Source organism: Rhinopithecus roxellana, chromosome 5, assembly GCF_007565055.1.
Source record: "Rhinopithecus roxellana isolate Shanxi Qingling chromosome 5, ASM756505v1, whole genome shotgun sequence".
Lineage (NCBI taxonomy): Eukaryota > Metazoa > Chordata > Mammalia > Primates > Cercopithecidae > Rhinopithecus > Rhinopithecus roxellana.
Genome location: NC_044553.1, coordinates 147,373,376 through 147,393,518, shown reverse-complemented (window position 1 = coordinate 147,393,518; position 20,143 = coordinate 147,373,376). Strand labels below are relative to the sequence as shown.

The window sequence follows — 20,143 nt, the reverse complement described above, 5'->3', positions numbered from 1 at the left end:
GAATCTTTATTATTTATAACTCCATGTAAATCTGCAATTATCTCAAAATAAAATATTCAATTAAAAAAAAAAAAGAACTCCCATTGTGGCAGTATCAAGAGGTAAGTGAAGGCCAAACCTTCATATGACACCAAACCTGCCAGCACCTTTACCTTGGGACGTCAGAGCCTCCAGAACCACCACATAAGCTTCTACTGCTTACCCAGGTCTGTGGTATATTGTTACAGCAAGACAATGGCCTAACACAAATGCTATTACCACTATTATTTTCTGAGTTCTGTTCCATGCCTGGTCAAAGCAATTCCAAGCTAGTATATAACACACAAAGAATGGATACTTTAAACAATGTATTTTTTTAGGGTTCAAAAGCAAACTCAGGATCCTGAGCTTAACTGTAATGCAGTAGATTACATCCCACTTATTTTTGTAATTTATTTTATATGGCCTGGCACAGCGGCTCACGCCTGTAATCCCAGCGCTGGGAGGCCGAGGCAGGTGGATCACGAGGACAGGAGTTCGAGACCTGACTGACTAACATGGTGAAACCTCGTCTCTACTAAAGACACAAGAATTAGCTGAGCATGGTGGCGCGCACCTATAATCCCAGCTACTCAAGAGGTTGAGGCAGAAGCACTTGAACCCAGAGGGTAGATGTTGCAGTGAGCCGAGATCACACCATTGCACTCCAACCAGGTTGACAGAGCAAGACTCTGTCTAAAAAAAAAAAAAAAAATTACTTTATTTCTTCCTTGATGATTTAAGACTATCTTCAAACCAGTACAAATATTTCATACATGATACCTGGCCATTTTCTAGCCAATTAAGTAATTTGTTGCACAATAAGCTACCTTACGTCCTTCAGCAAGGAATACATTAAATTTGAATAGTAAAGACATTACATAATGAATTAGGACACAACTAAAATTTGCTTGAAGTATTTCTTTGGGGGAGAGGACACCACACTTCTACTCAATGAAGAGAAACATTTTTCAGCCCAGAGGTCTTTTATTTTATTTTTTTTAACACCTATTATGCCATGAATTCATAGGGAATAGGTTCCAGCAGCTCAGGCTCCTTCCCATTGGTCCTCACAAAGTGTGCTTCTTTGGGTGGAGCAGGCTGGCGCTTCAGCTGAACCCAGATACCTTTCTCTTTGGCTTCTTTTTCTGATCATTTTCCTACACGCGTTTCAGGAAGCTATCTCGGCTCTTAGAGTGCTTAATGTGCTCAATACGCACATTAATTCTCTTGGCAAGAATCTTGCCCTTAACTTGTTTGTTTACAACAATGCCAACAGCATGCTGGGTAACGTTGTAGACTCTCCCAGTTTTGCCATGGTAACACTTGTGGGGCATTCCTTTTTGAACAGTACCCATTCCCTTGATGTCTACAATATCACCTTTCTTATAGATTCGCATATACGTGGCCAAAGGAACAACTCCATGTTTTCTAAAAGGCCTAGAGAACATATATCGGGTGCCTCTCCTCTTTCCCTTTGTGTTCGTCATTTTGGCGAATTACTGGAAGATGGCGGTTCCGGCCGAAAGGAAGGCTATGTGCCACATTTTCTTAATCCAGTCTGTCACTGATGGACATTTGGGTTGATTCCAAGTCTTTGCTATTGTGAATAGTGCCACAATGAACATACGTGTGCATGTGCATGTGTCTTTATAGCAGCATGATTTATAATCCTTTGGGTATATACCCAGTAATGGGATGGCTGGGTCATACCGTACTTCTAGTTCTAGATCCTTGAGGAATCGCCATACTGTTTTCCATAATGGTTGAACTAGTTTACAATCCCACCAATAGTGTAAAAGTGTTCCTATTTCTCCACATCCTCTCCAGCACCTGTTGTTTCCTGACTTTTGAATGATTGCCATTCTAACTGGTGTGAGATGGTATCTCATTGTGGTTTTGATTTGCATTTCTCTGATGGCCAGAGATGATGAGCATTTTTTCATGTGTCTGTTGGCTGTACACATGTCTTCTTTTGAGAAATGTCTGTTCATATCCCTTGCCCACTTTTTGATGGGGTTGTTTGTTTTTTTCTTGTAAATTTGTTTGAGTTCTTTGTAGGTTCTGGATATTAGCCCTTTGTCAGATGAGTAGATTGCAAAAATTTTCTCCCATTCTTTAGGTTGCCTGTTCACTCTGATGGTAGTTTCTTTCCTGTGCAGAAGCTCTTTAGTTTAATTAGATCCCATTTGTCAATTTTGGCTTTTGTTGCCATTGCTTTTGGTGTTTTAGACATGAAGTCCTTGCCCATGCCTATGTCCTGAATGGTATTATCTAGGTTTTCTTCTAGGGTTTTTATGGTATTGGGTCTAACATTTAAGTCTCTAATCCATCTTGAATTAATTTTCATATAAGGAGTAAGGAAAGGATCTGGTTTTAGCTTTCTACTTATGGCTAGCCAATTTTCCCAGCACCATTTATTAAATAGGGAATCTTTTCCCCATTTCTTGTTTTTCTCAGGTTTGTCAAAGATCAGATGGCTGTAGATGTGTGGTATTATTTCTGAGGACTCTGTTCTGTTCCATTGGTCTATATCTCTGTTTTGGTACCAGTACCATCCTGTTTTGGTTACTGTAGCCTTGTAGTATAATTTGAAGTCAGGTAGCATGATGCCTCCAGCTTTGTTCTTTTGACTTAGGATTGTCTTGGCAATGCGGGCTCTTTTTTGGTTCCATATGAACTTTAAAGCAGTTTTTTCCAATTCTGTGAAGAAACTCATTGGTAGCTTGATGGGGATGGCATTGAATCTATAAATTACCTTGGGCAGTATGGCCATTTTCACGATATTGATTCTTCCTATCCATGAGCATGGTATGTTCTTCCATTTGTTTGTGTCCTCTTTTATTTCACTGAGCAGTGGTTTGTAGTTCTCCTTGAAGAGGTCCTTTACGTCCCTTGTAAGTTGGATTCCTAGGTATTTTATTCTCTTTGAAGCAATTGTGAATGGAAGTCCATTCATGATTTGGCTCTCTGTTTGTCTGTTACTGGTGTATAAGAATGCCTGTGATTTTTGCACATTAATTTTGTATCCTGAGACTTTGCTGAAGTTGCTTATCAGCTTAAGGAGATTTTGGGCTGAGATGATGGGGTTTTCTAAATATACAATCATGTCATCTGCAAACAGGGACAATTTGACTTCTTCTTTTCCTAACTGAATACCCTTGATTTCTTTCTCTTGCCTGATTGTCCTAGCCAGAACTTCCAACACTATGTTGAATAGGAGTGGTGAGAGAGGGCATCCCTGTCTTGTGCCAGTTTTCAAAGGGAATGCTTCCACCAACTGGAACTTTCTTACTTGCCATTCTATGTCCAGCTGAAACTGCTCACTGAAAAAATCATAGAGGGCTGGGGATGTGTAACCATTTTCAAACTTTCAAACACTGTACTTCCATTGCAGAGAAGGCTCCTGTAGGGTTGATGCTCAGGAATGCGATATTATCATGCAAAGGAATGTGGTACAAATTCTTTTACGCTTTTCTTGGAGCTAAAAGGATAGGTTTTAAACATTGAAAAAGTGAGCCAGAATATTGCTTGTCATACTCGAGAGCTATAGGGATAGACAATAAAGGCAATCTCTTTCATTTGAGAAGCAGCAAGTGGTGAGGTGGTCAGAAGAAACCAACAGGGAATTTAGAGTTGGACAGATCTGGGCTCAAATCCTGGCACCACCACTTACTGGCTGAATAACATTTGAAAAGTTATTAAACTCTTGAAGCATATTTTTATTTCTGTAAAATGGAGATAAAATTCTGACTTTTCAGAACAGTGGTGAATATTAAACTAAAAAGTGCACATAACATGTTGGGCACATGGTAGGTGCTCAATAAAGGAAAGAGAGTCAAATAACATGTTACCATCTACATAATGCTTCCATTATGTAATTGTATATGCTCAATAATAATAAGGCATGTTGGAAACAGAAAATACAAATCTCCGTGTGAATATTTCTGGACCAGGCCTGCAACATGGCCTTCCAAGGGCTGTTTATCACAAGACCACCCCCAACCCGCCTGTGTGTGGCCGGACACCAGCCCAGGAGGCATTCCCAGCCATCTCCAGATCTCCAAAGGCCTCTAAAGGAAATAATGGACATCTGAGAGCTGTCACTGGTATTTCAAGAAAAGACTAACAAAGAGTTTTTCCTCTCTAAGCCTGCATAGATTATCGAAAACATCAAGTGCTGTTGCTTTTGCCTGGAATTGAGACAGTCCAGGGTGTTATCTCCCATTGAGGAGAATCTCAGATTCTTTGCTATACACCACTTTGATGATTAGAATGGGCAAAATGAATTATGTACTTTATTCAGATAAAATCTTTCTTATGGAACCCAGAAGTCAGCTGGGGCCTCCCTGCTCTTCTGAGATGGAGGAGACCTGGCTCAAGTCTCTCAATGTCATGGCTTGAGAAAGTCCAAAGCCTTCACCGAAGCAGGTACAGATGTCAGGGGTTTGGTTGCTGCGATGACCTTTCCCTCTATCTCCCACAGACGTGTATGAAGCCTCATGTTTCACAACTTCAGTCCAAGGCTTTGTTACCATTGACACACTGCACATTACACTCACACTGTGCATTTTCAGGGTCACAAAAATGGGGGTCACAGGCAAGGACACCTCCTCCCACTGACTTCACACTAAGACCTCCTTTCTCTGCTGTCTCCCTCTTCCCTCTTTTCCTTTCTCCTTTCTTGCCTGTCTCAGCAAGGCAGTCTGGTTGTCATCTTTCTAGCCAGAGCATCATGCTCCCTTTTCCCCAAAAATATGGTTCTCTTCCTCTGATGCATTGCAATGGATAAAATTGTCTTGCCACCTCATTAAACTTAATATAAATTTCTCTGAGGAAAATCATCAAGAGCTCTTCACTGACAGACGCAGAGTTACCATGAATCCAGGGCAGTGGTTCTGAGTGTGGTCCCTAGACCAGAAGCAAGAGAATCACCTGGAATTGCCAGAAATGCAAATCCCTAGCCCTGTCCCCGCCAACAGCTTACAGAAGCAGACACTCTGAGGGTGGGATCTGGCAATCTATGTGTTAAGAAACCTTCCAGGTAACTGTGATGTGGAGTAAAGTTTGAGAAGCACTGACCAAGAAGGAGGACCTCAGCTGGAACTAGATGAGCCTGTCAAACCCCAATGCCCATAGAAACTAGACAATAATACAGCGGGCATTGGACAGGAAAGAATGTTATGGGGACTTGAGGGGATTGGGCCTGATTTTTGCCACGTGGAAAGGAAGGTCTAGGATGGTCAGGTTTTCTACATTTTCAAGAAAAAACAGAAATGTGAATTTTTGCGTGCATTCTCCAGATGTTTAAATGTCAGCAACCAATTTGTCTGGTCCTCCTGGGTTATTTCAAGGACTTAGAGAAGCTGCCGACACCATTGTCCTCTTTCAGTTGAGAATTACAGGGTTCCAAGCCAGGCTTCTAGGTCTGCTGCTCCCGGTTCAATTTTTTTGAGATGGAGTCTTGCTCTGTTGCCCAGGCTGGAGTGCAGTGGCACCATCTCGGCTCACTGCAAGCTCTGCCTTCCAAGTTCAAGCAATTCTCCTGCCTCAGCCTCCCGAGTAGCTGAGACTATAGGCGTGAGCCACCATGCCTGGCTAATGTTTTTTTTTTTTTTTTTTTTTTTGTATTTTTAGTAGAGACAGGGTTTCACCGTGTTAGCCAGGATGATCTCAATCTCCTGACCTCGTGATCTGCCCGCCTTGGCCTCCCAAAGTGCTAGGATTACAGGTGTGAGCCACTGTGCCTGGCCTCCCGGTTCAACTTCTAAAGCACAGTTAGGAACAGTGGAGAAAAATGAAATGGAGACTCTCGTTTAAAATGGATTTTGTGCCAGACATTAAAATGGGTTTTTAAATTAATACAGGGTTGTGGAGTGGGAAGCCTATAAAATAGTAGTGAAATGGCAGTTGGACTTAATGTGAGATATTGTTTCTGAGCAGCCTTTTTATTTCCATCTGTATTTTCTCAGAAAGTCACCAGGGAATCTGTTTTGTTTCCCGCATTACATTTAAAGCCGGGCCTATCGAATATATGCAGGGCTCTCCCGTTGCCAAGGCAACCATTATCCTCTCCTAATTCCTTTTCTTTCCTAAAAATAAAGTGCCCTTTCTCAAAGTATCTATTTTGGCTTTTTATTTAAATCTCTCTTTCTGCAGCAGCCCCCTCTCCCTTTGACCCGAATGTGACTTTTGTTTGGCTTGAGAAGAGATATTGATAACACACATTCTGGACCTGACTGCCAGCCATCTCTGAGTGTTCCATTAGAACACTAATGAGAGGCACAGACACGGGGGGCTGGGAAACAACCCCAGCAATTTCATAGAAGGGGGTCACGGTCCCATTCCTATGGCACAGATGCCACTTGGAACAATGTTTCCCCAGCTCATTATTTCATCGGCTGCTTCCAAAGAGCTGTATTTCCACGGCAGAAATGACCATTTCAAGAGATGAAGAGATGGGCGGAGGGCCCAATGCCCAGCTGCCCTGATGAGGGATGAAGCCTTAGACCACCCCGCTCCTTTGATCTGTAACTAGACAATGCCCCTTCCCTGGTTCCTTGGCATTGTTGGAAACTTTCCTTTGCCTGTAGAGAAGTCTTGATGGTCCACTTCTGAGGCATTAAAAAAGCTGGAGGGAAAGGAAATGTTGAATACCGGCCTAAATTCTGTAGCCTTTGAACATCAAAGACCAGGCCTTGATCAATACATCCACCGAAAGGGATTGCTTGGGACTTCTGAACCAAAAGGAACGTGCCCTATAGAACATAGCCTTTTGGAAACCATTTGCCATGCTGAGATCCTACAAAGATGGATCTTGTCGTGAGATAAGATGAGAAAATCAATCTGCCCAAGATTAACTAAGGCAAATAGGTATGATCCCAGCGCTCTATGAGTCTGTCCAAACTAGGCTGCCTTGATGCATCCAACACAAATGAGCAGAAGACAGTCATAGAGTCACAGAGACATGCCTGGTTCTCAGCAGAGTGTGGGCTTGGAGTTCTCTCTGGATTTCCCCGAGCCATTCACACTCCTCCCTCTCCATCCTTACTGTGGTCAGCCTGCTCCTTGACAATCTAAGCTTCTCCATTACATCTGCGATAATGAAAAAGATGTGCTCTTCCCTACCAAGTCAAGTGGCCAATGCAGGAGTGGGAGACATGACTTTGGCTCATACCAGTTTGTGTTTAGGGCACAGTGTGTCCAACGGGAGTCTTAAACTTTGTCCACTACACATACTATAGGGATAGGTGAAGTCATTATTTTCTTTCTCTCCCTCTTGCGATTTCAAATCCTCTCCACAATTCTTTCTTACTATAATATTGTTCACTTGGATGGTGGCCCTTTGGCACAACTAATCTGGAGCCCGAGCTCTGTGGTGTTTTCGGAAAGAATGTCACTTGCTGTGACCTCGACTGTGTGCTGCGGCTGGGGGTCACGCTGGACTTGATGGGTCAGCCAGTTGGGACTGAAAATAGATAATTAAGAATTGGTCCTCGGTACCAGGCTGCAGCCAAGAAGCCCAGGGCAGCTCTTGGAGTCCAGAGCCTCATCTTCAGATGGACAAGTTGCTCACAGAAAAGGGTGAGCTGGGGGGCAGAAGCACTGCCCAGTTCTGCCACAAGGAGGAGGAAGTCCAAGGATAAGATTGTGCTGCTGGAGGATGGGGAACCGAAGGCACCTGCTCTGACCATTTCCCTGTGGGCCTCATGGTCTGAGCCCTAAAGGCTCAATCACATACTAATTAGACTGGTCTTAGCTTTCACAACACTTTCTTTGAGGTTTTTTTCACCATAGGCTTAGTAATTTCCACATTATTATCTAATCTTAAAAGCACTTGTTGACCAAAAGAATAGAAAGTAAGGTCTTGAAGAGACATTTGCACACCCATGTTCATAGCAGCATTATTCACAGTAGCCAAAAGGTAAAGGAACCCAAGTGACCACTGACAGATGAATGAATAAACAAGATGTGGTATATCCATACAGTGGAATATTATTCAGCCTTAAAAAGAAAGACAACTCTGGTACACACCACAATATGAATGAATCTGGGGGATACTATACTAAGTGAAATCAACCAGTCACAAAAAGACAAATACCATACTTTATAATTCTACTTCTATGAGGTACCTAGAATAGTTGAAATCATAAAGACAGAAAGTAGAAGGATGATTGCCAGGGACTTAGGGAAGGGGAGAATGGGTGAATTCTTGTTTAATGCCTATGGAGTTTCAGTTCTGCATGATGAAAAGAATTCTGAAGGTTGGTTGTACAACTGTGCAAATGTACTCAATGCTACTAAACTCTACACTTAAAAAATGGTTAAGGGCCAGGTGTGGTGGTTCACGCCTGTAATCCCAGCACTTTGGGAGGCCGAGGTGGGTGGATCACAAGGTCAGGAGTTTGAGACCAAGTTGGCCAACATGGTGAAACCCTGTCTCTACTACAGATACAAAAGTTAGCCGGGCGTGGTGGTAGACACTTTTATCCCAGCTACTCGGGAGGCTGAGGCAGGAGAATCTCTTGAACCCGGGAGGTGGAGGTTGCAGTGAGCCGAGATCACACCATTGCACTCCAGCATGGGTGACAGAGCAAGCTCTGTCTCAAAAAAAAAAAAAAGTTAAGATGGTAAATTTTATGTTATGTATATTTTACTACAATATTGAAAACAAAATAAGCACCTGCTGAATGATTCCCCTTTGTTTCTCCTGCTTACAGGGGTCCTCATCCGAGGACCGTCATTCACAAATTGTGTGACCCTGTGCAATTCACAAAAGCTTTCTGCACGTAACTTTTTTCATGGATAATTGTGAATAATAATAGTGACTCTGGAGGATAGGGTAGGAAAGGATTTATGAATTAAAATGGACAATATATAAGGGCTATTGGAGATTACAAATCCATTATATCCCTAATGACACCTACACTGAGGTCTTGCATCTATCAAGGACTCAATGAATGGATGGATGCAGAAATGTGCCTTAGCCAGCAAGTGACTGATGTAACAGTAAAGTCAGTGAAATTGGCCTTCAGGCCCACCACCAAGTTGGGTATCTTCCTGCCCTCCTGAGTCCTCCATGCTTGCATTCTCCCCTTCCCAGAAAGCTGGATGATATGGTTTGGCCATATCCCCACCCAAATTTCATCTTGAATTGTAGCTCCCATAATCCCCATGTGTCATGAGAGGGACCCATTGAAAGGTCATTGAATCATGGTGGCAAGTCTTTCCTGTGCTGTTCTCATGATGGTGAATAATTGTCACAAGATCTGATGGTTTATAAAGGGTGGTTTCCCTGCACACAGGCTCTCTTGTCTGCCACCATGTAAGACCTTCCTTTGCTCTTCCTTTGTCTTCCACCATGGTTGTGAGGCTTCCCCAGCCATGTGGAACTGTTAGTGTGAGTCTTTTAAGCTTCTTTTTCTTTATAAATTTCCCAGTCTCAGGTATGTCTTTTTTAGCAGCATGAGAACAGACTAATACGCTGGGTGAAGTCTTACAGTCAGATGTTGGTTCACAGACATCTTGCAGAGGTATCCACACTTTCATAAGAAACGTTGGGAAAGCAGGGCACTTAACCCAAGAGAATAAACTTTAATGTTGGAAGCCCAGGCATTAGCAATAGTGCATTACAGAAGCTGAGTTGGGGGCAGGGAGAGATGGGGAGTGGACTGTCTTCTTGGCAATCTCTCCATCACAGCATGCGGTGAGAAAAGCCAAGGTCCTCAGCTTGGGAGTCATGCTGCCATTTTGGTGAGAAGCAGCATAGCTTACCGTTAAGAGAAAGGACTCAGGAAGCTGACAGTCTGAATCTGCACTCTGGCCCTGCCACTGAGCAGCTGTGTGGCCTTTCATGTGTATTTAACCTCTCTGTGCTCCAGTCTCCTCAACTTTAAAATGAGGATAATAGCACCCACATTGTAGGTTTGCTGTAAGGATTAAATCAATCCTTCATACAGCGAGTACTTAGAGAGTGCTTGGCACATAGAACGTGCTATATAAATATTTGTCAAATAAAATCTAGAAAAATGTTCAACACCCATATCTATTTCCTGGTTTCTACATTTGATCTTTTCCTCCCAATTGCTACTATCATACTGCATGGAAAATGTATTCCCCACCCATGCCCTGGCTACAAACAGATAAGTCTTTGAGACCAGATTCCTGGCTGCAAATAAAACTGGCTTTCAGACCTCATTTTGTAGTTAGTTGCCTAATTTAGAGACCTTGTCAATTTGCATTACATAGAAATAATGCAATAAGACTTCAAAGTCAGTTAGAACCATGCCCTACAGCCCGTCTCTGAAACTTCTAAAGTGGGTTGGAGCAATTTTAAATTATTTGACAGCATGAAACGTCTCCCTTGTAATTTTCCTGTGATGACAGGGCTAGGACAGTGTTGGGGCTAATCACGTAGAAACAAAATGGCCAAAAATGTGCTATGTTCTACCCATAAGTGGAAGTTGAGTGAAATTAAACCTTTTCATCATAATGGTTTAGATTATTCTGTTGCGGTTGCTGCTCTTGTTTATTTCTTTCTTTTCTCCTACTTCTTTTGTTTGTAATCTAATACATTCCTGTTCAAGTTTAGATGAAATAGTTAGAATGCACAAATGAAACCTGTACCTAGATTTTTTTTTAAAAAAAGAACATTATGAGTGCCCTAGAAACCCTATAGCCATGATGCTTTCTAGTCACTACTCTCCCACCTCCAAGCATATGTAACCTTACTTTTAAGGGCATTGAACGGTCTTGACTGTTTCTGTACTTCACATGAATGGAATCTTACAGAACGTATGGTTTTGTGTCTGTTTTCACTCAACATCATATTTATGAGATTCATCCATTTTATCACATGTAGTTGTAGTTTGTTCACTCTCATTGCTATGCCGTATGCCTGCATTAGTCTGTTCTCATGTTTCTAATAAAGATATACCCAAGACTGGGTAATTTATAAACGAAAGAAGTTTAATGGACTCACAGTTCCACACGGCTGGGGAGGCCTCACAGTCATGGCAGAAGGTAAATGAGGAATACAGTCACATCTTACATGGTGGCAGGCAAGAGGGCTCGTGCAGGAGAACTCCCATTTATAAAATCATCATATCTCGTGAGACTTAATCTCACGAGAACAGTATGGGGGAAATGCCCCCATGATTCCATTATCTCCACCTGGCCCGCCCTTGACATGTGGGGATTATTACAATTCAAGGTGAGATTTAGGTGGGGACACAGAGCCAAAACTATGTCAATGCCATTGTGATTAGACCACAACTGATTTATCCATCACATTGGATGGACATTTGTGTAGTTTCCAGTTTCAGTCAATTTTGAATAGTGCTGCTAGGAGCCTTCTTGTACATCTTTTGGTGAATGTGTGAAATCTATTTTGTTTTGTACAAACTTTTCTAACAAGCCTCCCTCCCCTTATCCAAGTCAGGCAGGGTAATCCAAGAGTGGGTGACTGGAAGGAAAAAGAATTCCAGCTGCCCAACTTCTAGCTCCTATCTTCCTTCCTCCCCAAGCACCTTCCTCCACCCTCCTCCCTCAGGACCTGGGATTCATCTATCCCAACTTGGGGCTGCCTTTCCTGCTGCCTCCTGATATGCTTTCCTGTGACTTCCTCCTGGAGCTCCAGCTCCTATGCCTCAAGACGGCCACATCCTCTTTCACCCACCTGCAGGCCAGAGTTCTTGCGACCTCAAGCAAGCCTTCTGAATGCCAACTCCTAGCCTCGACTAACAGCTGTGGCCTGTCATGTCTTTGTTAGATGCTGTGATTCAACCGCTCTGCCAGACTTTTTTCCATCACTGAAAACTGTGTCTCCTGGGCTTTCATCACCCCAGCAAACTTGACTTAACTATTTGTACTAGTTATGAGTGTGGAATTTGAGATCAGGAAACCTAGATTTGAACTTCAGGTTCTAGTTGTGTGGTGCTGACAAGTGCTTTAATCTCTCTAAGCCTTAACTTCCTTGTCTGTAGTGACAGTAATAATATACCCTGAACTCATAATATGACTGCAGAGTTACAAGAGATAATATACTTATTATTATCGGGGGTGTTATTACATATGCCCCGCATTATATATGCTGCTTTTTGCCTTCTAAAGATAAATCGCTTTGATTTTTTTTTTTAATTCAAAGTCAACAGTTTTTACCATAAAATAACTTTGAGGAACGCCTTCTAGAAAGAAGCACAATTAGCTTAATTCCTTTGCCCTTCTTTAAATATACTGAAAAGAAAGTGGGAAATATTCACAATATACTATTAAGGGTTTTTTCTTTTTTAAAAAAAAGAGGTAAGATACTCACTTATGTATACATATATGTAGTTTTTGTTTTAGAAAAATCAAACATATCGAGAAAGAGACGGCAAAGAAAGATTAAAAGGTTAATAGTATTTTCCTCTGGTTGGTGGGATTCTGGGTGCTTTCTATGGTAGTCCTATTTTGTTATAGCTTCTGATACATACACATACACACATATATCCTTTTATACACATATACATACAATTTGGGCTTTTAAAATAAGCCTAGAGTTTAAAGTCCTAGCTAGAGCAATCAGACAAGAGAAGAAATAAATGACATCTAAATTGGAAAGGAAGAAGTCAAATTATCCTTGTTAACGGGTGATATGATCTTATACTTGGAAAAAACTAAAGACTCCATGAAAAAAATAAAACCTATTAAAGTTGATAAACAAATTCAGCAAAGTTGCTGGATACAAAATTAACATACAAATCAGTAGCATTTCTACATGTAAACAATCAACAGCCTGAAAAAGAAATCCCATATATGATAGCCACAAATAAAATTAAATATCTAGGAATTAACTTAACCAAAGAAGTAAAGAATCTCTATAATAAAAACTATAAAACAATGATGAAAGAAATTGAAGGCACCCAAAAATGAAAAGATGTTCCATGTTAGTGGTCTGGAAGAATCAATATTGTTAAAATGTCCATACTGCCCAAAGCAATCTACAGATTTAATGAAATCCCAATCAAAATATCAATGACATTTTTCACAGAAATAGAAAAAATAATCATACAATGTATACGGAACACACACACAAAAAACCCAGAATAGCCAAAGCTATCCTAAACAAAAAGAACAAAAGTGGAAGAATCACATTACTGACTTTAAATTATATTACAGAGCTATAGTAGCCAAAACAGCCTGGCACTGGCATAAAAACAGATACAAAAACCACTGGGACATAATAGAGAACCCAGAAATAAATCCGCACACATATAGTGAACTCATTTTCAACAAAGTTGTCAAGAACATGCACTGGGGAAAAGACAATCTCTTCATTAAATGGTGCTAGGAAAACTGGACATTCATATACAGAAGAATGAAACCAGACCCCTATCTCTCACCATATACAAAAATCAAATAAAAATGAATTAAAGACTTAAATCTAAGACCTCAAACTATGAAACTACTACAAGTAAACATTGGGGAAACTCTCCAGGACATTGGTGTGGGCAAAAATTTCATGCACAGGTAACCAAAGCAAAAATGGACAAATGGGATAACATCAATTTTGAGTTTCTGCACAGCAAGGGTAACAATCAACAAAGTGAACAGACAGCCCACACGAATGGAGGAAAATACTTGCAAACTACCCATCTGACAAGGGATTAATTACCAGAATCTAGCGGGGCATGGTGGCTCACATCTGTAATCCCAGCACTTTGGGAGGCTGCGGGGGGTGGGTTGCCTGAGGTCATGAGTTCGAGACCAGCCTGTCCAACATGGTGAAACCCTGTCTCTACTGAAAATACAAAAATTAACCGGGCGTGGTGGCATGTGCCTGTAGTCCCAGCTACTCAGGAGGATGAGGCAGGAGAATCGCTTGAACCCAGGAGGCAGAGCTGCAGTGAGCCAAGATTGTGCCACCACACTTCAGCTTGGGTGGCAGAGTGAGACTTCATCTCAAAAGAACAAAACAAACAAACAAACAAACAAAAACAGAATCTATAAGGAGCTCAAACAACTCTTTAGGAAAAAGTCTAATAATTTGATCAAAAAATGGACAAAAGATTTGAATAGACATTTTTCCAAAAAAGACATACAAATAGCAAACAGGCATATGAAAAGGTACTCAACACCATTGATCAGCAGAGAAATGCAAATCAAAACTACAATGAAATACCATCTCACCCCAGTAAAAAGCCTGTATCCAAAAGACAGGCAATAACAAATGCTGGTGTGGATGTGGAGAAAGGGGAACCTTTGTACGCTATTGGTGGAAATGTAAATTAGTAAAACCACTATGGAGAACAATTTGGAGGTTCTTCAAAAAACTAAAAATAGAGCTGCCATATGATCCATCAATCCCATCGCTGGGTATATGCCCAAAAGAAAGAACATCAGTATATTGAATAGATATTTGTATTCCCATGTTTATTGCAGCATTGCTCACAATAGCCAAGATTTGGAAGCAACCTAAATGTCTATCAACACATGAATTGATAAAGAAAATGTTGTACATATACACAATGAAGTACTATTCAGTCACAAAAAGGAATGAGATCCAGTCATTTGAAAGAACATGGGTGGAAGTGGAGGTCATTATGTTAAGTGAAATAAGCCAGGCACAGAAAGATAAACATTGCATATTCTCATTTATCTGTGGGATCTACAAATCAAAACAATTGAACTCATGGAGATAGTAGAGATGGTTACCAGAGACTGGGGAGGATAGCAGGGGAGTAGGGGGAGGTGGGAATGGTTAATGGGTACAAAAAAATAGAAAGAATGAATAAGACCTACTATTTGATAGCACAACAGGGTGACTATAGTCAATAATAATAATTTAATTGTACATTTAAAAATAACTAAGAGAGTATAATTGGATTGTAACACAAAAGATAAATGCTTGAGGGGATGGGTGCCCCATTCTCCATGATGTGATTGTTACACATTGCACACCTGTATCAAAACATCTCATGTACCCCTTAAATATATATACCTACTATGTAGCCCCAAAAATTAAAAATAAAAAAATTAAATAAACCCAGTCTGGACAATGGAAAGGAAATTAGATTAATGCACAGTGAATGAAGAGGATGTTATCTAGAACTGTAATATAATTTTATTTTATTTTATTTTTTTTTTATTTTTTTTTTTTGAGACGGAGTCTCGCTCTGTCGCCCAGGCTGGAGTGCAGTGGCCGGATCTCAGCTCACTGCAAGCTCCGCCTCCCGGGTTCATGCCATTCTCCTGCCTCAGCCTCCCGAGTAGCTGGGACTACAGGCGCCCGCCACCTCGCCCGGCTAGTTTTTTGTATTTTTTTTTTTTTTTAGTAGAGACGGGGTTTCACCGTGTTAGCCAGGATGGTCTCGATCTCCTGACCTCGTGATCCACCCGTCTCGGCCTCCCAAAGTGCTGGGATTTCAGGCTTGAGCCACCGCGCCCGGCCGTGTAATATAATTTTATAAAAGACTTGATACAATATGATAATTCTGACAATGGAAATACAGATATTTGTCTAATTATCTATCTAAAGCTTGGTATTTAGCTTTCTGCTTTTAGAAAAATGATAAATTGATGAGGGGGGAGATTAAAAATGGAGTTGGAAGGGAGTAGTTAAGAGGCAATTGCAGAATTCCAGGTAAAATGATAAAGACCTGAATTATTACCCTAGCAGGAGAAACGATGTAATGGAGTTATTGAAAAGCTAGAATTGACCAGATTTTCAACATCATTAGCAATTTTCATGTGTTTATTTAACATTTGTACATCCTCTTCTCTGAAATGACTCTTCGTGTATTTTGCCCACTATTGACTTGGATTGTTTATTTTTTTAACTATTAGAGTTTGATAACTCTTCATATATTTTAGATACTAGTCCTTTGCTGTATGTGTTGTTTGAAAATATTTTCTCCACTCAGTAGGTTTATTTCATCATCTTAACTGTGTGTTTCAGTGAGCTCAAGTTTTTCAAATATTGATTAAAATTTTCACATATTATTTTTGTTTCAACCATTTTACATGGACCATTCCATGGCATTAATTATGTTTACAATGTTGTTAAACCATAACCACAATGTGCAATTTCTTTCATCGTTCCAAACACAAAGTCTGCATCTATTAAACAATAACCCCCATTTCCACCACCACCCCAGTACTTGTTCCCTTCAATCTATTTTCTGTCTCAATCCATTTTCCTATTCTAAATATTTTATAGAAGTAGAATCATAAATATTTGTTCTGTTAATTTCTATCATAATTCACTTGCAATGCTTTTAAGGTTTGTCAATGTTGCAACTTGTATTAAACTTTCATTCATTTTTATGGTGGAATAAAGTTTTATTGTTTGTATACCCTTAAAAAACAAGTTGACCAGATTTGATGATCAATTCATTGTGAAGGGTGAGAGAGAGGAATGAGTCAAGAATGCAAGCATGCCTTCAAAGATGAACCAAGAGTAACTGCAATGGCAGGGACACCGGGTCAGGTGCCGGGGTGGAGGAGTAACTGTTCTCCCTGCCAGAGAACAGCGGTCACAGGGTGACTGGGTCAGGAGGAGGTGAGATCTGTCATTTCAAGGCTTGGTTGATAACTATGAATCTATTATTTTACTTTTCCCTCTTTCTTTGTTTACCTATTTGTTCCTTTGCTTGTTCTTTCTCACTGCTGGTTTGCAAACCAGGAGTACATACACCTAACTTGAACTGATATTATTATTTTTGGTATCAAGCCCTTTCACTTGAGAGTTTTAATTCTACAAGGGTAGGGTCAATGGAATAGTGTAGGCTGGCTAGGAACAGCTTGCTCTGGGGAAGAAAGTGTCCCCGGTGAAAACTCAGTGACTGAACAGCACATACTCATTGCAGACTTCTTAACGTTGCTTGAGGGATTCATTTGCCACCATCATTAAATATATGTATTAATTTATTCAATATGAATCTGGAGCTTGCTATAAACAGATGTCTCCATGGAAGGCTGCTGGAGAGCAAACCAGGTCTTAGAATTTGAAGTCTCAGTCCTTGGGGCCTTTTTTTTTGGTTTGGGGTTCATGTTGGAAGCCACTGTTCATTTCTCTGTCATTGTATCTCATCTTTAGTCATTATAGAGGGAACCACATCCTAACCTGGGACTTCTCAAAGGGAATTTTTCATTAAACCAGTCAGATTTAATCTCCATATTGTTAAAAATCTCCTCAACCCTTTTACATGATGCAATAACAAACAAATGAGAAGCAGCTAGAACTTGTTGTATGCATATAAGTAGATCCCGAACAACAAAAGGACCAGTTTTTCTGGCGAAAAGCAGGCCTGCCATTATATCAAGGGCATGCCTTCATTCCTACTCACTCATTTATACTTGAGGAAGAGACGGGAAGCTAATTCTCTACCTGCCCCACAAAACTATTCCATTTCACAACCCATCTGCACTATCATTTACATCAATAGCTCATGTTTTTGGCAGTAAAGTGCTGTGATCTTATTCCATTTTAAAACAGCCCTGGAAGACATGGTGCTGAAATTGCTCAGATCTAGCCTGCTATCTCCCACCCCAGCATACACAGAGAGAACAGAAGAAACGTTGGACTTGCAGACCCCGTCTCTCCTTTCCACTTTGCGGTTTTAAGAAAATCACATAATCAGAAGTTCAATTACCTTATCGATAAAATGGGAAGAAAAGGCCGGGTGCAGTGGCTCACACCTGTAATCCCAGCATTTTGGGAGGCCAAGGTGAGCAGATCACTTGAGGTCAGGAGTTCGAGATCAGCCTGGTTAAAATGGTGACACCCCATCTCTACTAAAAATACAAAAAAAAAGAAAAAAAGAAAAAAAGAAAAAACTTAGCTGTGCGTGGTGGCTAGTGCCTGTAATTCCAGCTAATCAGAAGGCTGAGGCAGGAGAATCTCTTGAACCCAGGAGGCGGAGGTTGCAGTGAGCCCAGATCGCACCATTGCACTCCAGCCTGGGCAACAAGAGCAAAACTTCTGTTTAAAAATAAATAAATAAATAAAAATAAAATAAATAAAACGGGAAGAATAATATCCTCAATGTAGATTTTTTTAATGAGGATCACATGAAATAAAGTAAGTGAAAGTGCCGATGTTTGTTAGAGCAGAGCGTTTCAGACTTTGACGTGTGTATGACCATGTGGGAATGGGATACTGGTTCTGGCTTTGTAGGTCAGCGGTGGAGCCTGAAATTCTGAGTTTCTGACAAGCTCCTGGATGATGCCAATGCTGCTGGGCCATAGACCATAACTGGAGTAGCAAAGTGTTTACTGTGCTGTCCAGTGTGGTAGATGCTGGCCACAGGTGTTCATTTAAGTTTAAATTAATTAAAATTAAATGAAATTTGAAATCAGTTTGTTAATTGCAGTAGCCAAATGTTTAGATGTTCACAGCCACCTGTGACTAGCGGCTACCACTACATTGGACAACACAGATGCAGAACATTTTCTCCACTAAAGAAAGTTCCACTGGACTGTGCTGTGTGAAGCACCACGGTGATATTTAAAAAGCTATTCAGTAACATTCAAACAGTGTTTATTGATTGTCTTTGTATTTGTCAGGGTTCTCTAGAGGGACAGAACTAATAGGATAGATGTATATATGAAGGGGAGTTTATTAGGAGAATAGACTCACACCATCACAAGTGAAGTCCCACAATAGGCCGTCTGCAAGCTGAGAAGCCAGAAAGCCAGTCCGAGTCCCAAAACCTCAAAAGTAGAGAAGCTGACAGTGCAGCCTTCAGTCTGTGGCCAGAGACCCAAGGGCCCCTGGCAAACCACTGGTGTAAGTCTAAGAGTCCAAAGCTGAAGAACCTGGGGTCTGATGTTCAAGGGCAGAAAACATCCAGCACGGGAGAAAGCTGGAGGCCAGAAGACTAACTGAATCTAGTCTTTCCCTGTTCCTTGCCTGCTTTTATTCTGGCCGTGCTGGTAGCTGATTGAATTATGCCCACCAGGATTGAGGGTCAGTCTGCCTTTCCCAGTTCACTGACTCAAATGTTAATCTCCTTTGGCAACACCCTCACAGACACACTCAGGAACAATACTTTGTATTCTTCAATCAAGTTGACACTCAACATTAGCCATCACAATCTTCCATGTATATTTCTAGACACTAATGAGATAGCAGTAGGCAAAACAAAGTCCTTGCCCTCATGGAGCTTACCTTCTGATTTGAATAAATAAGAGATTGTTACTAAACGGACTTGGATACGGCAGTTCTCTCATAAGTAGACTCAGCTTTATCCTACAACAGCCTCACAGCAGAATTCAACACTTCATCACAGCCCCTGAAGCACAGTCACTCAAATAACCGTAAGTGAAGAATTAGTCTGAAGATTTTACTGAAGATTTCTTAAAGGAGGCTACAGGGAAGTCTACACTGCATAGCCCAGAGTACTGTTTAACATTGTTTTTCGTTTTAAAATTACAAAATCAATACAAACAGGATTTTTACCTGCTTTCCACTCCCAACCCCCCAAAATGCCCTGTCTGATACTTCTTCCTAAGTCTCTCTCTTTTGGGTCACTGCAGAGATCTTCCCAATATTCTTATTTTGCAGAGAAATTAATCTCTGTCCAGTTCCTCAAGGCTTGCATGCCTGTTACTTCTGTACCTTTTACTTCTTTGAGTTCTACCATAGCTTTCATTTGAGATGAAGTCCACCTGCCCTCACAGTGTTGACAATGAAACATTGGTGGTAATCACCAACTCACAAAAGCCAGTGGTGCTTTTATCTTCCCAACTTTGTGTTCAGTGACCTCATATTGGAAAGCTTGAAATTTATCCCAGTGGTAGTATTTACGCCATAGAAATTGGCATATGCTACAAACTAGGCCTTTTTTTCCCCCCAGAGAACCAACTATTAAACATGTACCAGCACACCATTGGGTGTAGAGAATGTGTAGAGATGACATGGTGCCCAGTGTCATTTAGAGCTTATTGAGAGGACTCCATTTCATTTTGCAGCCCCAGATGCTTCTTCCTCCTTGTTTTCCACTGTGGGGTCTGAAAGCTGTCTCACTCCTCTGAGGGGAACCCTCCCTTGCAAGACAGAAGAGAAGCAGCCACTCTGGCAATGCAAAGAACATCATCCCATGGCTTAAAAAAGAGTGGTCCTCTGGGCTGGGAGAGACATCAG

General features: G+C 41.0%; 1 pseudogene across 1 annotated transcript; it reads right to left on the bottom strand.

Annotated features, from left to right (window-relative positions):
• Window positions 1-924: 924 nt before the first annotated feature.
• Window positions 925-1,545, bottom strand: LOC104678772 (annotated as a pseudogene). The gene has a single exon (XR_750238.2). The product of XR_750238.2 is annotated as a 60S ribosomal protein L21 pseudogene (transcript).
• Window positions 1,546-20,143: the final 18,598 nt, after the last annotated feature.